Raw genomic sequence first — 27,420 nt, 5'->3', positions numbered from 1 at the left:
ACAAAGTTTAAATGGGCTGACCCAACCGAAGGCCCATAAGATTTAGCTGACCATAATGGGCGGGCCCAGCTAAAGGCCCACAAAGTTTAAATGGGCCGGTCCAACCGAAGGCCCATAAGATTTAGCGGACCATAATGGGCCGGCCCAGCTAAAGGCCCACAAAATTTAGCGGACCATAATGGGCCGGCCCAGCTAAAGGCCCACATGATTTTTCAGACCATAATGGGCCGGCCCAGCTAAAGGCCCACAAGATTTTGTGGACCACAATGGGCCGGCCCAGCTAAAGGCCCACAAGATTCTGCAGACCATAATGGGCCGACCCAGCTAAAGGCCCAACATTCTCTGTCAAATCGGCCCGTCAACGGCCTGTCCTAAACTTGTCATCAACGCGGCCCATGGTCACTTCTGGCCCATTAACAGTCCGCTAAGTAATTGGGCCGAATTACGGCCCGGTGTATTTCCGGCCTATTAAAGGTCCGGCTTCATTTGGGCCCATTTACAGGCCATCAAAACTTTCGGCCCATAAACGACTGTGAAGGATTTGGGTCATATTCGGCCATGTCTGACATTCGGCCTGTTAGAGGCCCACTATAGCTTTGGGCCACTTTCGGCCTGTTGTCATTTTCGGCCTGTTAACGCCGGACGTAAACCATGGGCAATATGTGGCCCAACGTCATATCGGGCCCATTAACGACCCTTATAAAAATGACGATAATCTAGCCCGGCCGAAGTTCCAGCCTGTTAAAGGCCCGTGTATTAGGTCGGCGCATTTATGGCCCGTCCGAATTTTGGCCTATCAAAGATCCGCATCGTAAATGGGCCACCATTTCGGCCTGCTAAGTCCAGTGGGTTATTTGGCACAATCAGGGCCCAATCGCACTTTCGGTCTATTAAAGGCCCATGTTTTTTATGGGCTCGAGATATTTACACCTGTAAACGACCTATTTTTACTAAGGGCCCAAATTATGTTTAGGCCTGTTAAAGGCCCACTATGGGCACAGACCTACCAGAAAAATATGAAAGCTTATGCTGATTTAGGACCAGATATTTTTAGTGGGCTACATGCCAATTTCGGCCCGTAATCGTTTTTAGCCCAATTGGAATGGGCCCGACGAATGTTGGCATGTTGGGCTCCTACGAAGCTTTCGGCCGAATACATTACTAAGATAAACCTACACTATACAAAAATAGCGTCGTAATTACTGCAGCCCGAGGCAGCATCATAAATGTTGTATCACACCAAAATAAATTCCAACCATACAACAAAAGGCCTATTGGCATAAAGTTTACAGTCCTTCTAGATAAAAGCACCATCAGATGTATAGAAGCACAGATCATTTGACCTGAGTGCTAATGTTTCAGGCTGTAGAATCTGATGGAGCAGCACGATCTCCACCTTTTTTCCGCCATTGCTCTTGAACAACGAAGCGAATGTCTGATAGTCTGGTTTCAAAACCATTCATATCTTGACGACATTTCTCAACCACTATTCTTGTTTCCGAAACAACGTCCATTAGGGATTAGACTTGTGTCTGGAGCACAGATATATCACTCTCTCTAGTAGGAAGATTTTGTTCAGTAGGCGATTCGGACGAGGTTACCTTGACAACCAACCTAGAATTACACAGGAAGGTGCTTTTTGCACTATTAGTGGAGAGATACTGACGCACTATAGCAAGAGGTGACATTGTGCCTGTAGTAGCCTCGTCACCTTCAGGTGGTTGTGGCTGTTCAATCATTTGTTGCATAGCTTCCTGAAAATTTGAACTTGTAGATTAGTGTACCAGATATGTTACTAATGAGACAAAAACAAACAAAGTAGGTTAAATGTTTATACATAACTTATTTTGGTGAACTACTGTAATACATTAGCATGTATTGTAGTGCCAATTACATAATAAAATCACTTTCGGAACATATGTCCATGTAGCATGCCTACTGTATTGTCTATTTCCTCACATTTATTGACATCTAAGGATAAAGAGACATGGTTTAAAGTAGGATGAACATAGTATGACATCATTCATATCATGGGCAAACAGATATGAAACAAACAGGCTATTTTATCATTGTGTGCGCACGTGAACATAACAACTAGATTACAGATCAAGACCAAAAGAATATCCTTCATCTCTTTTAAACCATGTAAGGTGAAATGATACGTTAAGACAACTGTGAATAAAAGTGAACAGGGTAACTGACATTGGCTGCAAACCAAGTAGTTAAATGAACACATCATAGTACCAATCAATTCAAGGTAGGAGGAGTAAGGACTTACAACAACGGCTTGAACTGGTGTGCTCATGCCCTTCATCTTGCTGGTGTGGCAATCCTTGAAGATTTGTACTGCATTCGGTTCAGGTTCTTTTTGGTCCGCACGGGCTTTCCTCTGTATTTGGAACAAGTCAATATAGATACGATAATATGGCACAAAAAAAGAAGGAAGTAGCAGCTATTTACAAGAGCCTCGCAGTGTGCAATATAACTACGAGATCCTGTTGTCTATTGGAATTTCACTTTAGAACGGTTGATTTTGTTCTTCAAACAATTAGCCTAGAAGAAGATACACTTGTAAGGCACATATATAAATACAAGTTCAATATGTGGTCTGATCAAATACATATAGCCTACCTGATACTTTGGATCAGACCAGTGTTTAACGAGGGCTGTCCAGTCTTCATCTGTAATATATTCCACTGGAGATGTTTGGGCGGTTTCATTGTTAACCTTGCCTTCAAAGTGAGATTTTCTAAGGTGGTACCGATACTATCGCAGAGCAGACTGAAAAACATGAGTGCATGCTTGTTTAGTTGCATCATCTTTTGGATCCAACTTGAGCCTCATCTGTTGAAAAAAGAATGTGAGTCTTATTAGGAGGAAGCTAGAAAGTATGGGACAAAGCAAGACAATATTACTAATTGCGATGAATAACATTACTTACGGTTAAATGGTCAAGGAAGGTGTTAAACTGGGTATTGTCTTTCTCATTCCTGTACTGGATCCACGTTGGGAGGATACGTGCATGACACCTAATGGCAACGGCTGCCTCTGATACTAACTTGGCTGACTCTATAGCATCACGTGGCCTTTTTAAACCTGCCTCAAAATGGATCTCCATTCTTCCTCCTTTAGATTTTGTTAATATGTCAAGCATTATCCCTGATGTCTGTTTCCGCTTGTGCTGTGGTGCTAGTTCAATAATGAATATGGAAAGTGTTAGTGTAAATCAAACTGTGAGAGTACATATAAAGGAGCATGCAACTGCAACTTGACTTGGTCAGGTACCGTCTTGGTTTTGATGCTCATGAGGTTCATCTGATCTTGCCAAGTCCTGTTGTGTTAGCAGTGCTTCGGAAGTAGTGTTAGGCGTGAAGGCAGCTTGGGAACTGGCTAGTTCTGGAGCAAATGAACGAGTAACTGGTTGAGATGCTGGTACAGTTGAAGCGGATGCTGCAGCTGGTGGAGCAGGTGATACTGTGTTTGTAGATTTAGCCGGTGGACTTGGAACTTCTACTGCACTATAAGTACCAGCAGAATCTCGACGGCAGAACCTTTTCCGTTTCACCCGACGAGTAATAGCACTCCCTACTAGGAACAATCAGTTGAAACTTTCCTTGGGCAATCCTTGTGAAGAAATATGAGAGTCCCACCTCTCCTCCCACCAGCGCCCTAGGCTTCCCGGCGATCTTCCTTTCCAACCAGTAAATCTTGTTCCCTCTCCACCCATCTTCTCCGGCGTTCTCTAATCTATCATCCTATACCCATCTCACATGGGTTCTCATGGTGGGTCAACTTTGGATCTGGATTTCTCCAAAGGAGTGGCTTTTGCGGAGGAGGTTTTTAGATCTTGTGGAAAAACCATTCATCCCTCGAATGACACGAGCCATTTTATTATGGTTGTGTCTTTCAGCAGGCATAGATTTCGTCTTGATGAAGATTCGGTTGCGGCGCCATTGGAAGCTGCAATTGGAGGATCTGCAATTGATCTATCGGTGCAACTCATTGCGTACAAGGTATTCTCATTTATGGTCTCATGCAAACGTGTTGGCATTTTTATTCTTCATTTGAGATCTTTCGCGTGCCCGCAATTCAAATGCCTTTTCCATCTGTGGGGTAATGGTGGCCCTAATTGGAAATGTGAGTTTGTTATTTGGAAGAAAGAGTGTGATGCCGAATGGATTATCATCAGTCCTTCTAAGAGGCGTGCTTCTCTTGGTTTGATTGCTATGCATAAGCCACCTTCCAAGTCTGCTTTGCGTTCGGGTTCTAGATCTCCGAAGAAGATTTCTTTTGCCACTTTCCAACAGTATGATGCTTGCAAGGGATACGCTTATCCTGCTTCGCCAGGCCTTGTTGATGCGGTTTCTGACGCTAGGTATGCTGTGCTGCCTCGTGAGAGAGATATGGTGCCTCCGCCGCCGGCGACTGAACCCCGATGGACGGTGGCGGAACCACCCATCATTTTCGGAACAGTCAACATCCAAGCTACTTCTTCGGCCGGGATTTCTATGACCCCATCCAGTTCGGACGTGAATCTGCATGTGCATGGGAGGGAGCTGGCTGGTCCAGCCACGCCTCCAGCCCAGGTTAATTCCCCGGCCCAGGATGTTTTCCCGGCCCAGTTTGTTTTGGCCCAAGCTGGCTCCGTATCTCAATCTATTATTGCAAATGAGGAGTTTATTCTTTCTAAAACATCAGAATCACCTGGAGATTATGATAAATTTAATGATATTGCTGATGACATGGTCTTCAAAGTCTAGAAATGTCAAAATTGTTTGTCCATGAGATATTTATCTAGCGCGTGCACCAGCCGGGTTAGGTGCCGCTTTCGGTTGGGGCACCGGGCAAAGGGCTGTTCGGATTCTACCCTCTCACCCTCTTACACATGGGTCCCACGATGCAAATCCGCTGAATCTAACCGGTCAACAAGTTTTTTGGAGCGGGACTCCTCGATTTCTCCAACAGCTAGTCCTACAGGGTCTATGCCCAGTCCTATCGAGCCTACCACCCCATCTATTCCACCATTGCCCGCTGAGCCACCGCCCATAACGCCTCCTCTGCCCACTTCACCGCTCCCGTCGCCAGCCATCACATCGCCGCCATCCTTGCCTGCATACCACAGCACCACCGATCAAACCTGCTCCCTAACCCCGACTCCAACTATGGCCAACTTTCCAGTGGACCCGATGGATTTCCTCCCGCATGGCTTTGACATCATCGACGGCGGTGAGCTGCGTCTGCCTCACACTTTCTTCACACCGGCGGTGGCCCCAGATCGGCAGCATGAGGAGTATGCCATAGCCATTATCGAGCTGGCTCCTCTGCCTGAAGAAGTTGGCATCTTCCGGAATTTGGTCAGTGATTTTGTTGTCAATAACCTGCAAAGAGTTGTGCTGGATGCTCAGCCATGGATTCAAGGGGTTGGTTTGTTTCGTTTCCGTAGTGCTCTGGCCCGACAAGCTTTTGTTGATCACCCTCCTTTCGATCTGGGCAACGATAGATTTGTCAGGTTTATTCCGCACGATGAGGGTATCAACTACAGAGCAGCGCAGGGTTTTCGGTGGGGATGGGTTATGCTGCTAGGAGTTCCTCTGGATTATAGGCTCTCTCAATATCTTGCCGATGTTATCAGTACTTTCGGCCGTTTTCATCATTGGCATCAGGATGACCCGATGATGTTCGCTCTCTAGCCTATGTGTCTTTCCCCGCACCGACTATGGTTCCTAGATCAGTGACATACAGAGAATTCGCTAATTTTGGAGGGGTTAGGATTTCTTGGTCTGCACCAGTCTACATTCTTTCTGTGGATTTTGCTGATATTCTGCTTGCTGATGAGGACCCAATGCCCTTCAATGGCAATCCTCACCCACTTCCTGGGAATATGCAGTTCAACAATCACAATTGGGTCATGCCTGAATTCCCAGAGCTCGGTTGGAATGATGTGCCTCAACCTGCCAATGAGAAGCCACTGAATGATCCTCCACATGTTCAGGAAGCTGTGTAGCAGGTCAATGTAGAGGAAGTTCAGTCTCAGGAGTCCATTGTTCTGCAGCATTCTGAAGATTCAGTTAACAATGAGAATGTTGCTGCGGATATTGCTGTTTTCGAGCACCCAATGGGACCACAGCAGCCTCCTTTGATGATTGGGCAAGTGTTAACTGTCTTTGGCCGGTCTTACCTCCTGTGATGCAGTGGAAGCGCACTCTTGAGAAGATGCTGCCGTTCATTGGGATCTCTGACATTCCAAAGTTTGTCTTCCAGTCTGATCTTGGCGCTCTTTTAAGCAAGCAGTCATTGGAACCTCTTTTCAGTGCTCCAGCCACAAATTTGATGTCCCTGCCTGCACCTGTTCCTGCAACCAACCAAACGAGGGAGGCAACACCTGTCACACGGCCAGTAGCTCGAGCACTTTGTTTTGATGATATTGATGAGCCTGTTGCTGAAGCTTTTGAGTTTTCTGCTGTTCCTCAATTTTCTCTAAAGCGTGGAAGAAAGCCCAAGTCCTCTCGTGTCATTGTTGATTCTGAGGTCAGGCACAGTGCTCGTCTCAGTGCCTTACGTGATGGATATCACAAGGTGACTGCTGGCTCTCCATCTAGGAAGCCACACATTCTGAAGAAGCGTAAAACTGTGTCATCCCAGTCTGACGATGACTCTGCAGTGGCTCCTCTGACTACTATAGTTGATCTTCAGAGAATTGGTGCTCGTCTTCGCATTGCGCCGGAGAAGATCTCGATGGATAAGCTTACAGCTAATCCTGCCAAGTCCAACAACAGCACAAGTTCTGATGATTAGCTACTTCATCCAGGGTTTAGGTCCATGGCGTACCATAATCGCCATTTATCTGTTCTTATCTATTTGGAACTTTGCAGTATTCGTTAGTTTAATGCGATGTAAGCCATTGTGTGGCCTACTCTTAATGTGTCTTCTTTTGGTTTGTAATGAATCAGACAATATTTAGAGAGTGGAAAGTTCTCTGTTGGAACGTTAGGGGTCTGAATTCTGAAGCGCGTCAGCTTGCGGTTAGGCAAAAGATTGATGAAAGTGGGTGTTCTGTTGTTTGCCTCCAAGAAACCAAATGCATGCATATTGATCAACGCTTCATTAGAAAATTCTGTCCAAGGCGTTTTGATAACTTTGTCTATGTGCCCTCGGCTAGGGCGTCCGCTGGTATGGTGGTTATTTGGAATTATTCCTTTTTCATAGGCAACTTAATTGAGGCTAAACCATATAGTATTATTGTGAAGTTTCAATCTAAACACACAACAGAATCGTGGTTTCTTGTTTCAATCTATGGCCCGTGTCAAGGTCCGGCGCGTGACGATTTTGTGCAGTGGTTATATAACCTTGATATTCAGTTCGAGGAGAATTGGTTACTTTTGGGTGACTTCAACTTTATGCGCTCGATAGAGAACCGAAATCAGCCGGGTGGTGATGTGAGTGATATTTTTTTGTTTAATGAAATAATTGGCCATTTGGGTCTTATTGAATTGCCAATCAAGGGTCGTCAGTACACATGGTCCAATATGCAAACCTCACCTCTTCTCGAGCAGATTGATTGGTTTTTTACATCTGTGGCTTGGACACATGATCACCCCAACATAATGGTTCTCCCGCTTGCGCGCACTGCCTCTGATCACGTTCCGTGTGTGGTTTCCATTGCCACTTGTATTCCCAAGGCAAAAGTTTTTCGCTTCGAAAACTATTGGGTTGATTTGCCTGGTTTTATGGATAGTGTTTCGGAGGTCTGGAATAGGCCTGTGGGTAAACCTTCTATTGCCTTAACCATTTCTGCTAAGTTCAAATCTCTTCGTTATGCTCTTAAGAAATGGCATCTCAACCTGTCCACAGTCAAGGCTCTGATTGCTGATTACAATAAAGTGATCTTTTTCCTGGATAATATTGAGGAATTTAGGCCCTTGAGTTGGCCAGAGTTCAACTTTCGCAGGATTGTTAAATTGCATCTTGAAGATATTTTGCATTGGCAGTTTATTTATTGGAAACAACGTTGCACGATCAGAAACATCAAAGTTGGCAAGGAAAATTCAAAAAAATTCCACGCTATGGCAACTGAAAGGTTTCGGAGGAACACCATTTCCTTGATCAAGTCTGTGGATGGGAAGGTGATTTCTGACCATCAACAGATAGCGGGGATGTTTTGGTCTGATTTTAATCAAAGAATGGGCCAGGCCAAAGGTATCCAAATGGGTTTTGACCTTGACACATTAATGACTCGGATTGATGGTCTTGAGGATTTATCCTTGCCTTTCATGGACTCCGAGGTGGATACGGTGATTAAGAACATGCCCTATGATCGCGCTCTGGGCCCTGATGGGTTTACTGGTATTTTTTCTAAAGAAATGGTTGGATTATTTTGAAGCAGGATTTTATGAAGCTATTCCAGGATTTTTATGAGGGGAAGTGTGACCTGGAGTGTCTCAATACTTCTCTTATTACCCTCATTCCCAAGAAGTTGAGCCCGGAATATATTGGTGATTTTCGGCCCATATCGCTGACAAATACCTGCCTTAAGTTTTTAACTAAACTTTTGGCTAATCGTTTACAGGGTGTGATCTTAAAGTGCATTCACCGCAATCAATATGGGTTTCTTCGCTATCGATCCATACAGGACTGCCTAGCTTGGTGTTTTGAATACATCCATCAGTGCAAGGCGTCCAAAAGGCCTATAATCCTTCTCAAGTTGGACTTCACGAAGGCGTTTGATACCATTGAGCATGAGCTGATTCCCAGGATCCTGAAATGTAAGGGGTTTGATAACCGTTGGATGAGTTGGATTGATAGCATCTTGTCCACTGGATCATCTTCGGTTCTAATGGTGTGCCTGGTAACCACTTTGTCTACCGTTCGGGTGTGTGCCAAGGAGATCCATTATCTCCTTTGTTATTTGTGATTGCTGTGGATTTATTACAGTCGGTGGTTAATGAGATGTGCGCCAGGAACATTCTCACACTTCCCATACCAACATATTCGATGGATTATCCGATTGTGCAATACGCTAACGACACACTAATTGTTCTACATGCAGTGGACAGCCAGCTCATTGCTTTCAAGGAAATGCTTGAGGTCTTTGCCAAGTCTACGGGCTTGCGGGTCAACTTTAGTAAATCTTCATTGATTCCAATAAATCTGTCGGATGAGGAGGGTAAGCGTGTAGCCGCTCTGCTTGGGTGTGATGTTGGTTCTATGCCATTTGCCTATCTTGGATTGCCAATGGGTACCTCTCGGACCACAATTTATGACTTGTTGCCCTTAGTGGATAGCATAGAGAGAAGATTATCTGCTTCCTCTTATCTGTTGAACCAAGGGAGCCGGCTGCAACTTTTGAAATATGTTCTTTGTTCTATGCCAATATATTTTCTGTGCACTCTCTCGTTGCCTCAAGGTATTTTGAAGCAGATTGAACGTATTATGCGGCAATGTTTGTGGAGGGGAAATTCTGATACACCAAGGCAGTCATTGGCGGCTTGGGATTTAGTCTGTTGGCCTCAGAATCGGGGAGGACATGGAGTGCTTGACCTAGGTATACAAAATGATGCCTTGTTGATCAAGCACCTCTTCAAATTTTTTAATAAGTCGGACGTGCCCTGGGTTTCACTCATCTGGGACACATATTATGCTGCCGCACCGCCCCAAGTCACTCAAAGTTGTGGTTCTTTCTGGTGGCGAGACGTGTTCAAGCTGTATGAGAGATGTTGTAAGTTGGCTATCCCTCACGTGCGGTCGGGGGATACGGTGGTTTTTTGGCTGGACCGTTGGCAACTTAATAACATTGTGGTTATCATGCAACAACGATTCCCGAGGCTTCACTCTTTTGTGATTGATGACACGCTTACCATCAAGGATGTGATGGAGCTGTCTGACCTGACTGACAATTTTCACCTGCCTTTATCAGTTGAAGCTTTCGAGGAATTCAATCAGCTTCAGGCTTTAATGCCTTTGATCAATTTGCATGAGGGGAAGAATGATGTCTGGAAATGGCCTTCAAAATCTGGTGATTATCGGTCAAGGATTTATTATTTGGCTTGTTTTTCTGATGTCGTGGTTGACCCCATATTTCGGTGGATTTGGAAATGTTCTTGCACACTCAAGCTCAAGGTGTTTGGCTGGCTCCTTTTGATGGATCGTCTAAACACTTGGGACATGATGCAGCGAAGACATTGGATTATTCAGGATGACACATGTGTTATGTGCCTCTCAGCTTTGCATGACGATAGAGCGCATCTCTTCTTTGTTTGCACCTTCAGCCAACGTGTCTGGCATTACTTGGGCATCTCATGGAGTGTTCACCCTAACCAGACTACTTTTGAGATGGCTTGCGCGGCCAGGAAGGATTTTGGCTTCCCATTTTTTCTGAGGTAGTCTTCACGGCTACTTGGAATATTTGGACACAAAGGAATGGGAGGATTTTCAGAAATGAGTTGCCTACTTTCAGATCCTGGAGGAGGAATTTTATTCATGATATTTCTCTTTTAGCTCATAGAATCAAGTGTAAATATAGAGATAGTCTAACTTCTTGGATAGCTTCCCTACCTTAATCTCTCTTTGTAAGTAGCCTCTCCCCCCTAATCTTGCTTTCTTTTTGTAACTTTGTATTTCCTGTACTTCTTGGCTTTAATAAAGGATTGTGAGGCTGTTGCCTTGCAGTATATAGTAAAAAAACAGCACTCCCTACTATATTATTTTCCTCGCTCTTTTTTGACTTTGCCATGTCAAGCTGTACCCACAACACAAAAGAATAAAATCACTCTTCAGAACTCATTGATGCATGATACAGACAAGCAATACTTTGATGTAAGACAACCGTATGAGGATGGAATATGTAAGAAAAACAGGACGGCATGACATATTCACAACTACGATGTGCAAACTAAGCAGAAGGATTTTCAAGAAAATAGAAGTAATGCAAGCTAGACACCATATGAAAGATGCAACCAATATTACTCTGCCAAGTTAAAAGTGTCTTGTCATAAGTGGCAATTTGAAAAATTAGAAGCAGTACAATGTAGAAATCAATGCAAGATGCAACCACTATCAAACTGCCATGTTAAAAGCGTCCAATCATGAGTGACTGATGCGGGATACACAACAGCAGTACTTCGATGTAAGAACATGGTATGATAGATAGATGAAGTGTATTCTAGACACAGAAAGCTATGCCATATGCACATGTATAACGTATAAACTCAGCAGGTGCAATTTAATCAAAATAGAAGCAATACGGGCTAGACAACATATGCAACATGAAACCAATTATCACACTGTCAACTTAGAGCAAGCACCTGCGATGGTGGAGTATGGGAGATGAACTCATCATGTAGACTTGGGACTTCAACTTCATTAGCAGTAGCAGTGGCAAATCTAGAGAGTCTCTGTTTGCGTCGGTGCGGAGGACCACCAACATCCCCTAACTTACTCTTTTCCTTCCTATTTTATGATATTGCCTTATGAAGTCAAAACCACAAGAAGATGAATAAAATTAGCTCTGCATAACTGGTTGATGCATGATACAGACGAACACTACTTTGATGTAAGGCAAGAGCAGGATAGGAGGATGGAATATACAAAAAAAAGACAACGTTTCATATTCACACGTACGATAGGAGGATGGAATATGTATGAAAAAACTGTAAGTGGAAGGCATTTCAACAAAATTAGAAGAAATGAAAGCTAGGCACCATATGAACATGCAACAAATATCACTCTATCAGGTAAAAAGTGTCTTGTCGTAAGTGCCATTTCAAGAAATTAGAAGCAGTACAAGCTAGAAGACAATGCAAGATGCAACCTACATCACAGTCCCAAGTTAAATGTGTCTTATGGGTAAGTGATCGTTGCAGGTATAAGTTGTAAGCTACGCAGATGCAATTCAACATAATCAAAAGCAATACAAACTAGACATCATACGGAAAACGCAACCACGTATAACAGTTCCAAGTAAGAGCAAGCACCTGTGATGGTGGAGTAGGGGAGATGTGCTCATCATGTACACGTATGTTCTAGAAACAGGAACACGTGTCATATTCACAGGCATTATGTGTAAAGTAAGCAGATGCAATTCAAGTTAGAAGCAATACAAGCTAGACATCATACGCAACATGCAACCACATATAATAGTGTCAAGTTAGAGCAAACACTTGTGATGGTGGAGTAGGGGAGATGTGCTCATCATCTACACAGCTACGTTGACTGTCCAGCCTTGTGTTGTCTTGCGAATCTTGTTGGGAGGATGGCGGAGTAGAATCTGTAGAGACCCCCTGTTTGAGTTGCTCCGAAGGACCACCATCATCCACTGCCGGACTAATTTCCTTTAGCTGTAATGATTTTGCATTGTGAAGTCAAACCGATAAGAAAAAGGAATAAAATTCACTCTTCAGAACTCATTCATGCATGATGCTGACGAACACTACTCGGATGAAAGGCAAACACATGATGTGAGGATGGAATATGTATGAAAAACAGGATGGTGTGACATATTCTCACCTATGATGTGGTAACTAAGAAGAAGGCATTTCAACAAATTAGAAGCACTGTAAGCTAGACACCATATGAAAGATGCAACCAATATCACTCTGCCAAGTTCAAACTGTATGGCGTTTCAACAAATTAGAAGCAGTACATGCTAGAAATCATATGCAAGACACAACCAATATCACAGTGGCGACTTAAAGGTGCCTTATCATAAGTGACTGATGCGGGATATGCAAGAATAGTAGTCTGATGTAGAAACAGGAACACATGTCATATTCACAGGCATTATGTGTAAAGTAAGCAGATGCAATTCAACAAAGTTAGAAGCAATACAAGCTAGACATCATACGCAACATGCAACCACATATAATAGTGCCAAGTTAGAGCAAGCACCTGTGATGGTGGAGTAGGGGAGATGTGCTCATCATCTACACAGCTACATTGACTGTCTAGCCTTGCGTTGTCTTGCGAATCTTGTTGGGAGGATGACGGAGTAGAATATGTAGAGAACCTCCATTTCAGTTACTCGGAAGGACCACCATCATCCAATGCCTTGCCAATTTCCTTCAGCTTTATTGATTTTGCATTATGAGGTCATACCGACAAGAAAAAGGAATATCATTCGCTCTTCAGAACTCATTCATGAATGATACTGATGAACACTACTCTGATGAAAGGCAAAGTCATGATACGAGGATGGAATATGTACAAAAAAATGGACGGCTTGACATATTCACACCTATGATGTGGTAAATAAGTAGAAGGCACTTCAACAAATTAGAAACACTGCAAGATGCCATATGGAAGGTGCAATCAATATCACTCTGCCAAGTTAAAACTGTCTTGTCATAGGTGGCGTTCATCAAACTAGAAGCAATACATGCTAGAAATCATATTCAAGACGCAAACCAATATCACACTGCCAACTTAAAGGTGTCCCATCATAAGTGACTGATGCAGGATACACAAGAAGAGTAGTTTCATGTAAGAACATGGTGTGATAGACAGATATAGTATGTACCAAAAACAGGAAAGCGTGTCATATTCACATGTATCATGTGTAAGCTAAGCATATGCAGTTTACATTAATTAGGAGAAATACGAGCTAGACACCATATGCAGCATGCAACCAGATATCACACTGCCAAGTTAGAGCAAGCACCTTGGATGGTGGAGTAGGGGAGCGGAGACTTGGACCTTGTAATGCACTATCAGTACAAGGAGAATCGGTACAGATGCTCCGTTTATGTTGCTGCAGAGGACCACCATCATCGCCTTCCTTACTCTTTTCCTTCCTGTTTCTTGATTTTTCCTTGTCAAGTCAAACCCACAAGAAAAAGGAATAAAATTTGCTCTTCAGAACTCATTGATGCATGATACTGACGAACACTACTTTCATGTAAGGCAGCCGCATGATAGGAGGATGGAATATGTATGAAAAACAGGACGACATGACATATTGACATGTATGATGTATAAAGTGTAAACTAAGCACAAGGTGCTTGAACTTGTTAGAATCGATGCAAGCTAGAAACCATATGAAAGATGAAACCAATATCACTCTGCCAAATTAAAAGGGTGCCCTAACAAATGTATTTGACCAAATTAGAAGCAATACATGGCAACAGGCTATAAATAATATGCAATATGCAACGAATAAAGGTGACTCGTCGTAAGTGATTGATGTAGGATACAGAAGAGAGGTAGTTTCATGTAAGAACAAGGTTAACACATAGATGTAGTGTGTACCAAAAATAGGAAGGCATGTCATATTCAAAAGTATAGTGTGTAAACTAAGCAGATGCAATCTACCCTAATTAGAAGCATTACAAGATAGACACCGTATGCAACATGCAACCACATATCACACTGCGAAGTTAGAGCAAGCACCTGTGGTGGTGGTGTAGGGGAAATGCGGTCTTTAGGTACAGAGCTACGTTCAATATCTTCATTTAGGCTTGCTGTTTCTTGAGAATCATGTGGAGAGGATGAAATTTCATTCTTTATAAGAGTATTGCGTCTCATATTAACCCACGCGCGTGACTGCCTCATCATAAGCGATAGACACAGGATACACAAGAACAGTAGTTTGATGTAAGAACATGGTGTGATAGGCAGATGTAGTATGTACCAAAAACAGGAAGGCGTGTCATATTCACATGTATAATGTGTAAGCTAAGGAGATGCAATTTAACAAATTAGGAGCATTGATGAGGGATACACAAGAAAAGTAGTTTGATGTAAGAACATGGTTAATAGAAAGACGTAGTATGTACCAAAAACAGGAAGGCATGTCATATTCACAGGTATAATGTGTTAACTAAGCAGATGCAATTTACCCTAATTAGAAGCATTACAAGGTAGACACCATATGCAACATGCAACCACATATCACACTGCCAAGTAAGAGCAAGCACCTGCGATGGTGGTGTGGGGGAATTGCGGTGATCAACTAGAGAGCTACGTTGACTATCTTCATTTAGCCTTGCTGTTTCTTGAGAATCATGTGGGGAGGATGACACTGCACTCTTTAAACGAGTAGGGCGTCTCACAGTAACCCACTCGGGTGACTGTCTCATCATAAGTGATTGACGAGGGATACAAAAGAGCATTAGTTTGATGTACGAACATGGTTAATAGACATATGTAGTATGTATCGAAAACAGGAAGGCATGTCATTATCAAAGGTATAATGTGTAAAGTAAGCAGATGCAATTTAACCAAATTGGAAGCAATACAAGCTAGACACCATATGCAACATGCAACCACATTTGACAGCGCGAAGTTAAAGCAAGCACCTGGGATGGTTGTGTGTGGCAATTGAGATCATCAACTGCAGAGCTACGTTTACTGTCTCCAACTGCTGACACTGCACCCATTAGAGAGCTAAAATGCTTAGTGCTTATCTTCGAATTACACTGGAGCGACTTCTGTCTTTTCTTTTCTGCATTCATCAACACTACGTCAGAGTCTGAAATACCCATGCATAAAAAACAATAGTGTGAGTATGGGTGAAGTGTGTGCACAATTAGTACAGTGTAAAGGTAGCAGATAGCAGGTCGGTGAGAAATAAATGACGGGAGACATATGATAGCTCTAAAACATGCATGGCGCACTAAATTACTACAGGATTCTATGAAAATAACAGTCGACTGAAAGCAAATAGGTCAGTCCATTTTTTGCATCGTCTGATGTACAAAGAATGGGCAGATCGCCTTCATCTACCTCCAGCCAGTCAGTGTTGACGATCTTCCTCGAAACGCCAGCGACCACCGGCCCAGTATTCCTCCCCTGCATGCGCCCTCTCCTCGACCTCACCGCACCATCGTGCTTGGCACCGCCCCCCCCCCCCCCGGCCATCCATTCAAGCCCCGTCGACCTCCAGAGCAGGTGCAAGTAGCTCCTGTGCCCCACACCCCTATGATAGACATCGATGCGCTGCTTCCCCAGGGAACAGGCGGACTAGGTGCTCCGCACGCCCAAGCCGGTGCTGCTTCTTTTAATTGCGGTTCGACTGACCCTGAATTGAAATCCAGGCGGGCTACTGACCTCTTGCAAAGGTGAAATAGTAAAAGGGAGGAAACCTTGTGCATTTAGTATCACGAAGAAGATGCAGTAAGAAGCGCTCAACTAGTTTCTTTCGTGGGATGAATATGGTGTGAGCGGAGACGTAAGATTTGCACGAATAAGGGAAGAGGAGTACCTCTTTCTGCTGGCAGTGCTGTGTCCTCCTTCTATTTTTTCGACGATCTTCTTGTTGTTCGCCGGAAACCAGAAGTTGTGGAGGACGGTGTAGCCTTGGAAAAACCCATGGCCAAGTTGTTGAGCGTGGTGCGGTGGCCGTCTGTTGGCGGCGGGGAAGCAGATCCGAGGCGGCGAACGACGGTGTAGCGGGAACGGCTCCGGTGCGGTGGACGATTGCGACAGTGGAGCCGCAGCAGTGAGGCGCAGGATGGCATGGTCGGAGTGGTTCTGGTACGGCACACGTCGGTGTCGGCGTCATGGAGGCAGCTCTGCCTCGGCTTCAGCTGCTAATTCCTTGAGGGTGTTGCGGTTGCGGTTGCGTTGGACGACGACGTTGGGGTACCGGCTCCGACATGATGGAGGAGGGCGACGGTGGATTGGCCGCTATGGGTTGGAGGACGGAGGAGGCTGGGGTTTCGTGGCTGGTGGAGAGGGCATTTTCGTGCCCACGGAGTATGAATGGGGAAACGGAGGGAGGCGGGGAACTAAGGGGGAACAATGTTTCGGTTTGAGACGCGCTTGTTTGAAATTTGGGGAAAGTTACAAACTTTGCCCCCATCTAAAATTTCGGACATATTGCGGTTTGGGGGTAGGACAGTCATGTCAGGTGTCCCAAATGTGGGCGGGATAGATTTCGGCCGAGCGCATGGGTAGGCGCCCATGGCGTATGAATGCTTCTTGGAGGCGGTTGAGACTAGCGTCTTGGTGAAGTTACAAACCTACCCCGGTTTAGACCTTTGAACATCGGGCCGATAGCCTACACAGGCCAGAGTCAGGACAGTAATTTCCTGCCACCAAAACATTAGTCTCGCGCGGTTTCGGGTGACCAGAGGCCTATTTGGCGCTTCGTTCAATATTTGGGAGCAGAAGCATTAACATTTTCGGTTCTCTTGAATTGAACTTTCAGGATTTGTCAAACTTCACAAATCTTTACTCTTGAAAATCCTAAAGCTACGATTATTTTGGAATGGAGGGGGTACATTTGAATATACATTGTACACAAGTATATATTAAAAAATATGCAACTTACCTCAGTTCATGCATGGTTCCAGATATAATCTCCTTGGTTGCAAAAAAAGAGTTAGATATGCATATGAATATATATATAGCATGTTCAAACTCAGAACAAAGATTGATGCCCCTTTTTACATCTGATTTACAAATGCCATTATCTTGGGTTCAAATAGATGAATGCACTTCCTATGAATTCGAATCTTCAAAACCCCCTTTATGTTGAATTCAACATGTATTCTATTTCGTAGCTAGCAATTTGGAATGTATCCATGCAAGTGACAAATGTATAAAGTGCTTCACACTAACAACATGGAGTGCACTAATTAATGTTTATATATGATTTGCAAAAGCATCCATTGCCTGTATTTCAAACCGCTCTCACTCTATGGATCGATAATATGAAATAAACACATGCACATGCTAGAATTCAATAGAGTATGGGTGTCTGATAGACCAATTTTCGTCCATACGCAATTTGCAAAATTCATGATCTCATCCAAAAATAATAATGCCATTTATATTTTAATTTAATGCGTAGAACCGCCTTTTACACGTAGATGCACTATGCCTCGCCCCGTTCTCACAAACGCGTTATATATCTCTCTATCTAACGCATAAGTGCACACACTTTATATGCATCGGCATTTCTCTTTCACACATGCTTACAATTTCTCTCAGGGTGTCGGGGTGTCTCACGCACATGCTCTCTCTGTTTCTCTCTCTCTCTCTTTTTGACTACTATGTACCACTCTTTTCACTAATCTCAGTTGGAAAACACTATTTCTCTCACATGCATATATACACATGCACGGTCTCTACTAGCCCTCTATACGCACATATATGTGCCTATGTGTCTCCCGCACGCACATTATCTTTAGGCCTCTCTCGCACACATTGCCCCCCCCCCCCGACACACCTCTCTCTTAGTAGTTGGCAGATATGATTTCATCATATCATTCGGTAGGATATCCCTAGCTGTTAGGCTGGATGGTAATACGAGGCAAAGTTTTACCCTAGTTCGGATCGGACCCTTGCAGTTGAAGAAAGAGCCTACTCCTGGTACTGTATATTAGTGATAGGGGTGTGTACAAAGTACATGTGAATACCAGGCATTGTGCGTGTGTGTATACTATCGACGAACTAGCCCCCAAGCTTGTATAACATACTAAGGGCCTAGGGTTACAAATCATATATAGGTGGCTTATCACCAGTGGGGATAGAGTCCTCCGCGACTCTGGTAGCTTCGTGTTGTACGCCGAGTCCTCCACATGGGTCTTTGTATAACACGTCTCGGTCCAACCTATATGTGGCGCAGGATGGAACTAACCCATGAGTCTTCATGTTGACCCACCACAACTAGAAATGATGTTCCCACCACACCACACACGCAATCAGCCACTAAGAAAATAAGCATATACAATAGTACAACGGTATCTAGCTCACGATACGTCTCCATATTTTGTTGATGACACTGACGGACTTTGCATTTGATGCGTGCTCCGTATTTTGTTGACGACACTTACGGTCATTGTATTTGAAGCGAAAGCACGATATGGTCACTGGACTTCAGAATAAGCTCATCACAGTCACCACATACATTTTGTCGTGCTAACCAACATGTGGTTGGATGGTTAGAGGACAGTGGTTTCTCGAGGCCACCAAGGTTAAAGTCCCGGTGCTCGCATTTATCTTGTGTTAATTTCAGTATTTTCCGGCGATGTACGTTCAGTGGGCGGAGACGTTCCACTTGACTACGAGGCACCTATGGTGACTTCGTAAAATCTCAAGATCATATATGCTGGCCCACTCTCTCGAAGGTGCTCATAGGGGTAGGGTTCGCGTGTGTGCGCTTATAGCGGTGAGTGCTTGCGCGTATATATGAGCCCTTGCGTCTGTACCGTGTTAAACAAATACATATCATGATTATACGGTCATTGGCTCACCCGTACAACTCCGTATTTTGTTGATGACACAATCAATTGACCAGTCAAACGTTCCACGCGGCGCAACTAGTGTTGCACCATCAGGGCGCGTAACTGTGGGGCCCACCTGTCAACCTGTATATGAAAGAAAGAAATGGTAGTTTGAGTCTGTACTGTGTTAATAAAATAGGAGTACATTTTAGGGTGATCATATGGTCATTGGCTCACCATACAGCTCCGTAATTTGTTGATAACACGATCAATTGACCAGTCAAACGGTCCACATTCAGCAGCGCACATTACCATAGGGCCCACTCGTCAGCGCGTATATGAAGGATAGAAATGGTAATAAATTAGTGGTCGGTGGGTATTCGAAGTCGTGAGACCTCTGGTTGGCAGTCACCGGCGGTTGGGGGGTGTTCATTGGGCGGTGGGGTGGGGATCCCCGGAGAAAAATCTCGGTGGGGGGGAGGGGGGCTAGTGGGATGGCCGGTGCGGCGGCGGACCGGCGGTGGGCAGTGGTTTCGGGGAGGGCGGGCCGGCCGCGGGCGGCGGGGGCTGGCGGTTCGGCCGGTGGTGGCTGGCGGCTCAAGGGGGGTGGAGTTTGATGATAAACTGGAGGCCCTTGATTTCGTATCCAACGGCTGGAAATTCTAATGACCAGAGATGAAAAAGTCAGTCGACTGATGTGTAGCCTCACCCCGCACATACACATGCACGCACGCATGTAGGCGTGCAACACTGACACGTACACACGCACGCATGCTGGCGTGCAACACTGACACGTACACATCCACTCACGAACACACGCATGTACGCACCCATGCATGCAACACTGAAACATACCCTTGCACGCGCGCAACACTTGCACGCCTGCATGCACACATCACACGACGCAAGACACACGCTCAACCTATACGTGCATGCACCCTTTGTTAGGGACATGGATTGTTACGGGTATTAATCAATCTTATCTGTGTAAGCAGAACATTGATGTTTGCAGCGGTCTTTATGAATCACAACGTATCGAATGGGCTATCAATATAGTAGGCTTATCTACATGAAAAAGGTGACGTCACACTCAATGAACAATCATCGGTTTATGAAATGCCCGCTTCTGACCGCCCTGGCCCACCAAAGGTTCCTCTGCTGTGCGCTGCCTGTGTTGGGTCACTGACATACAGGACATGCACCCAAAGAGCCCACACGTCGGTGGAAGTACGGTGCGGTGTCCTAGGTTAGAGTCGAGGGCGCCACTCGCGGCACGCCCGGCTGAACACGCCTCCGTGCTGCATTCAAACGCCTCCATGAAACCCGCCAGTGTGGAAGCCGAGAAACCCACTCTGGACGTGTCCGTTCATGACCGGGCCGGCGTTAAATGCAACGCCGACCGAGCTCCTCCCGTCCGCCGTCTCTTTAATCTCATATTTAAACGAGGCCAAACGCCGGCCAAGAATTGCACACCTCCGCCGCTCCCCTATCTCCTCCACCATTTTTTCCACTCTTACAATGGCTTACGAAGAGTAGTTATTCCGCATCCAGGCCGGCTGGGTAGCCCGCCGGATACGAGCTATGCAGCTCGCTGATCCACCTCCCTCCCCTCACCCGACATAGCCAGTTGCCGCCCCAAGCTGGCGCGCGGTTCAGCAACTCGCCGCTCCAAGCCAGCTTGACGAGGAGCGGCGCACGGGCGTCGTTGCTGCCGTCCACGCCGCCACCTCGTACCGCGTCTCCCGTTTCTGTGGCCGAGACTCCCATGCCGGCGGCCGCGCCATGCAAGCAGCGACAGAAGCCGGGTGTGCGGATAGCGACGAGTCGGTGGCCAGCGCCTCCGCGTCCGCCGCCATCATCGAGGAGAAGTAGAACACGGGAGGCCGCCGCCGCTTGGGTCCCATGAAGGCCACCGTGGAGGCGACGTCGGCGTACATAGCAGGTGTCTTGCCGGATCCTTTTGTTGCGAGGACCTTCGTCGACCCCGCATGGGCTCCACGGAAGAGGGGAATGTTAGGATGAACTCGAGCTGGTGCCGGCCATGGCGAAGTAGTGGCCGGTGATGAACTCGAACCGGTGCCGGCCACCATCATCTTCGGCACCAGCCAATGATATCAGTTGGGCAGTGGGGAAGCGAGCCGTCCTTTGCGCTGAAGCATATACCTCCGGGGCTCCCAGCAGTCCGGTGATCGTGCTGCCGGACATGAGGAACACAAATCGATCGGCGGGCAACCATTTAGGCCAGGTATTATATACCTATTCTGTCCAGAACTAGCACCACGTAGTTCATTTGAATGTAATGAAAACCATCATGTTTGTATGAAAATCCGGTATTTTATATGATTTCCGTCGTTGTTTATATGAAATATCAGTTTGTCTACGTGTTTGCGTGAATTTCGTCCGGTTGGTTGAGTTGCTGTCATAATGTGTGCGACTACAGTTGGATGGCGTAATTTGCGGGTCGTCGGTCGGTCTGCGGGCGGCTTGGGCGGCGTTGTGGGACAAAAAACACAGCTCGTGCGAGCTCGTCTCCTACGTGGCGCTGGAGGATGCATGACAGCATGAGCACCCGAGCCATTCCTCGTTCATCGGTGGCAAAGGCACCGGTGGACAAAAGGGTCGCCAATATTTTGGCTACCCCAGGCAAGATCCAAACAGACCCTCCCAACAGATTCAAATCCCTCGTTCGCCGTAGAATTTTGCCATGTATTGTTTTCATGGACTAGCAAGATACCCGTGCATTGCACGGAACATCAAGATGCATATTTTTACAAACTCCCGCATGCATGCAACGGATAATTAATGTCCTCCTTTGCTAGTACCATGAGGCAAACACCATTAATATTGCATCGATTAGTGTTAGTGGCCTTGTATATCTGCAAATTGTATTTTTGATAGTGGCCCCTTGTATATAAAAATGGAGGGAGAAAGATGAGAGATAAGGTGAGGAGGAGTGTGGCGTGGTGGTGACTGGTGGTCGGACTGGGCGGAGGCATGGGGATGGACGACGCATTATGTCTAGGTTTGTATCTCTCTCACACACACCCACATAGGTGGGGGACGTGCACGAAGAGAAGAGGTGCACGCACAGCACACGTACTCCCGTCTCTTTCCCAACCACACCCATGCGGGTACACGATGGAGCTCATTTCTGTACGAAAAAGGCAGCCCACGTGGTAATTTGGCATGTGTACTGGTTGTCCACTTGGTGGAGGGAGGATCATCTACCACGGGTGAACAAACAAACTGCGACTTGACGCGTTATGTTAAATTAAAAAAAGAGGCAAACCATGTGGGTCCTACCTTAGAGGCAAGGCTCTATACACTGGAGTACTTTTGATGTGTCCCGTCAACTCGCAGAACGAGGAGAAGCTTACTTAGTATGCCGTCTCCCCCGCCCATGGGCGCGGTGGCTCGCAGGATGAGGTCAAGCTTGCTTACGAGTAGTAGTAGTAATAGTAGTAGTAGTAGTAGTAGTAGTAGTAGTACTGTACGCCTTTACGCCCACTCCCTTGCCCACGCGCGCGGTGGCTCGCAGCACGAGGAGAAAATTTTACTACTCCCTCCGTTTACTCCTCGTCCCTACTACGTACTTTGGTTAGTACTCCCTCCATTTACTTATACAAGGCCACTATAAAAAAATACATTTTGCATCTATACAAGGCCACAAATAGTAATCGAGACAAAAGTTACTACTCCCTCCTTTCCAGTTTATGGCTCAATTTCAAAATCTCTCCAACCAAGGTAGACGGTGAGTGGTCGAATTAATTTTGTAGTTTGCACAAGTAATTAGTACGCTCGTTTTTCTCAAGAAGTTATGTTTACTGAGGCATTAATTAGAACGAATGCATGAATGACCACTAAATTTCCATGAACTTGTACATGCATTGGTTAGTTTCCTCTTGACACTACTTGCGTCGGGTGATCTAACGCACCTCAAAATCCAACATGTAATGGTACTACTACTAGTATAGTAGAATTGAGACTTATCAAACGGAAAAATGAATTTTTTTTGATGAGCCCTATAAACCCTAGTGGGTATGTACTCTGTAAAAACATATTTTCCAAAACTAAGTCGTTCCCTTTCATGAATTCTGTAGTATACTCCTCCGTCGATGCTCCCTTTCATTAATTCTATACTTCCTGTCACCGACATGTGGGACAAATAGCAACCGGGTCGACGTGTCAAGCACCAAATAACAGTGCAGAACAGTAGGGGGACGCACCCCACTCGTACCGGCCAGTAGTAGTAATGAGCAATGAGACGTCAAATCACAATGCCGCACCTTCCCAGGCGGACGAAGCAACCATTATTTCACACTTCGGTTCGCCATCATCTCAAACCACGTAGTATTGCTTCTGCCTCAAGAGGGACACGCACATCGCCTTGGTACATCATGACACGTAGGACCGCATGACAGGCCATGCTCCCCCGCTGATCGCTCGGTAAAATCACCTCATTTTTACTATACTTCCTCCGTATCAGTTTACTACATGGCATGCACATCGTTCTAGGTTGAGAATTTAACTAGCTATATATGTGATGAACAATACTCTAGCCTTTTAAAAAATGTATACTTTTGTACAGTAGTACTATCGATGGATTGCGCCATGGAGCAAAAATTGAAATTAAAAATAAGGTGGTACATATAGAGAGCGCTCGTCGCCAAATTATACATATAGTACTATTAAAAAAGCTAGTACGTGCTTAATTGGGGTGCTAAATTCTATTAAAGAAATACTAGTAGTATGTACATACTGAAGAGTTAAAGTAACGAGAAGAAACATAACATAGTTCTGCTGGGGGCTCAGCACAACACACCCCTCAAATTAAACTAAGCACACCTGAAATTAAACTATGCAACTAATCCGGTAGACACTGCATTAGAAGTTTAGAACCACCATGAGCAACGACACTGCCACCTTACTCGGAGTCCTCGTCCACGTCCTCGACTTTGTCCTTGTCCCTCTTCCTCTTGGCCGATACTTCTTTGCTTGAACCGCACACTTGGCTGTTGCTCTTCATCCAACCCTTGTAGATATGGAAACAAAGGTAGCCATCCATTGCAGCATAGTGGATGTGGTCTATATCTAGTACATTCCGCTGCCATGCATGACGATGAAACTTGTAATGAGGTTTCTCCAGTTTACGGTACGAAGGATGAACCATGGCTCCTGCCAGGGTCAGCATTGAAGGCTGACGAGAGGGCACCAGCCGATTCTTCTGGAGGTCGAAGGGGTTGCCTACAACGAGTCCTATCCGACCCGGGACTTCTTTGTCGTTCTTAAAGTCTACAGTAACGAATTTCACTGTTTTGTCCTTGAGGAAGTTCTTAAAATCCTGGCACTCAACGTCGGCATGGCATATGTGGTAGACTAAGCAAACGTTATGTACGCAAACCTGGATCACGACGGGCTTCTTCCTCTCTTCGTCCTTTAGATCCTTCTCTCGTCCCAGGACTGTGGTGTACTCAACATCTAGCCCAGCGACCCACTCATCATCTGAGTTTTGGAACATGCGTCAGAAGTGAGAAAGGCATCCTTTCACCGTCGCAGAAGAACGGGTGTAGATGACGTCGAACTCATCGCCGGTGATGGTTCTAACCTTGTACTCACCGCCGATCGTGGAGATTTGGGACGCCATGGATTTGGGAGGAGGTTTAGGATTAGTGGAACTGCCGTAATGTGAATGGACGGGACGACTAGGAGCGAACCGCTGTAGTATTAAAGGACGTGTGGGGACGAGTAGGAGCGAACTGCCAGCGTGCGAACGGCAGGGTACTGGCTTTCCATTCTCCCATGATACGGGCTTCCGAGAGCCCTTGGATCTGAGATCAAATAGTTGCATGGCGTGATTCTAGACCTATGGGTGAATATCCTATCCTGGAGGGTTATTCTGCAAATTTTCAGCAACTTAGCATGCGACCGTTTGATCTCAGATCCAAGGGCTGCCAGCAGCCCGTATCATTGTCGTGCCTACCACGACCGTCGTGTCGCTCGCGCGGTCGTGCCCTTGGAGATTTAACACGATGCGTTAGGCTATCTGATGTTGGCATGTCATACATAGTCATCATTTAGTCACTCATACTACAACAAGGTTGGCTATAAGTGTATTTTTTTACTCCTCTCGATCTCTTTCTTCGTACTCCCTCCATCCCATAATATAAGAACGTTTTTGACACTAGTGTAGTGCCAAAAACGTTCTTATATTATGGAACACAGGGAGTACTAGTATTTATTCCATTTGCCAAGGAGTGACCTCTTCCAATGAAATGGTGTTGCTAAGTTTGCTTCATTTAATTAGCTATAGACTCAAAATTGTCTTTTCACCTAGGTACACGCGCTTAGCACCGTTTCTTCCTTGGGTCACCAAACTAGTCTCTCCCTTCTTGATTAACTTGCCACATCAGACTTTATGCCTATGTGGCAAGCTTAAGCACCTGTAGGAGCAAGTAAGTACAATAGTGCGCTTTACATGGCATTTTTGCATATGTGGAGGAAAGAGAGGCAAGGAAAAAGTGGAGAAGTGGGCTCTCATGCAAGAGCCAGCCTCTACTACATGGTGGAGTATTGGGAGAGGCACCTGTATGGAGGTGGTCAGGAATCGGCAGACTCACGCCGGTCGTAGCGCCGCAGTTAAAATGATAATGGCAAGTCAAATCACGGGGGCCCGCCTGTCCAGCAGTAACTTGCTGTCAAGTCACACAGCCCTATGTTTGCAGCAGCCTACTCCCTCGTCTTCTCGCGTCTCTGTCGAACCGACTAGGCGGAACTGCCCCGCCTACCGCGCAGGAAAAGCCCCGCCCTCCACTTTTAAATACAACTACATCTGCTTAAGAATCCAATGATATACTTTTTGTGACATAGTAACTCATATTTAGTTAGTCAAATGGATGACCTAGAACTACATGAAGGCCCTATAAACCAAGACGCCTAAAAATAAAAAACGAGACAGAGAGGGTAGTTTAGCACATATCTTTTTAGATCAATATAGTCGGGATTCACCAAGGAGCAAAACCAAGTGGTAGGCTGCTCCTGTCCTATTGGCGTAGCAACTCAAGCAGGGTCAGTCCGCACACGAATTGGCGACACACTTAACAGGACCCCTTTGGCCGACATGTGGCTCATCCACTGTCTTGTTCCACGTGCGATGCACCAAATTACAGTTCGGAGCAGCGGTTGGAATTGGAGGCACCCCGGTCGTAGCGCTGCAGTAGTAGAAAATGAGGGATGAGTGGTCAAATCACAAAGCCCCACCTTTCCCGCATTAAGCTGGACAGACGAAGCAACCATCATTTCACTCTAGGGCGCAAGAGCATAAAGAAAAGAGAAAACAATGATGTGTGCGGCAGTTACCTAGGGCACCCTAGGGTAGGGGTCTCCACTACAGATCCTTTTTTTAAAGCGTCTCCACTACAAATCGGCTTCTCCCTCGTCCTCTTGAAGAAAACCGATGATGAGTGCGGCGGTAGGGTTTGTAGGAGTACTACGGCGTGCGGGCCATGTCATAGTAAACGGGTTCGAGTCGACGCCTTAAATATGTGTGGGTCGCTTGGTTTTACGGGAACGAGGCAGCATTTTGGGTTCGGGGACCAGTGGAGATATAGTACGTACAAAAAATTGTGGACGTAGGTTCGACCGAAAGGCAATGATGCATGGCCCCTGCATTTTGATATACCCGGGGCCGCATGAAATTTGCTACTCTACTCAAAACTAGTAAGGTACACATGTATTGAACGCATGAGATTTCGAAACCAAATTATGAATAAATACACACTATAGCATGTAAAGCTTTGAGTCATATATGCATGATGTAGATGTTCGTTTAGTTCTTATAGTTCATCTCATTCAAAATCAATTAGTTTTCGAAAAATGTTAAGATTCATGGGGTTGTGCATTGTAAATCATAAAGTAAAAAACAAATAATGGCAATTCATTTACAAAAAAATAATCAATTATGATACAGAAGATTCTAGAACAAAGGAGAAGTGCTTGTGTTTTGAGGTTTGTGCATTATGCTTAAGTTCAACCATGGAGTCTTCTAAATTGTACATGTGGCAGATCTGGTGGAATGTTGATGATATCCAACGGCCAGTAGTGCTCGGATTTGCCTATCTCTGCACTGTCGGGTTAGCTTCATCCAGCGACCATCTTTCAAAGTTATTGGCACACTATATAGTTCTTGTGCCATAGTTGCATGTTTTGGAAAAAAGCTACTAGTGGGTTGTACTATCTATTTAGGAATAGAAGATGTATACAT

This window comes from Triticum urartu, chromosome 3A, assembly GCF_056163025.1.
Source record: "Triticum urartu cultivar PI428250 chromosome 3A, HENAU_Tu73, whole genome shotgun sequence".
NCBI lineage: Eukaryota > Viridiplantae > Streptophyta > Magnoliopsida > Poales > Poaceae > Triticum > Triticum urartu.
The sequence above is the reverse complement of the archived record's forward strand: the minus strand, read 5'-3'. Positions refer to the sequence as shown.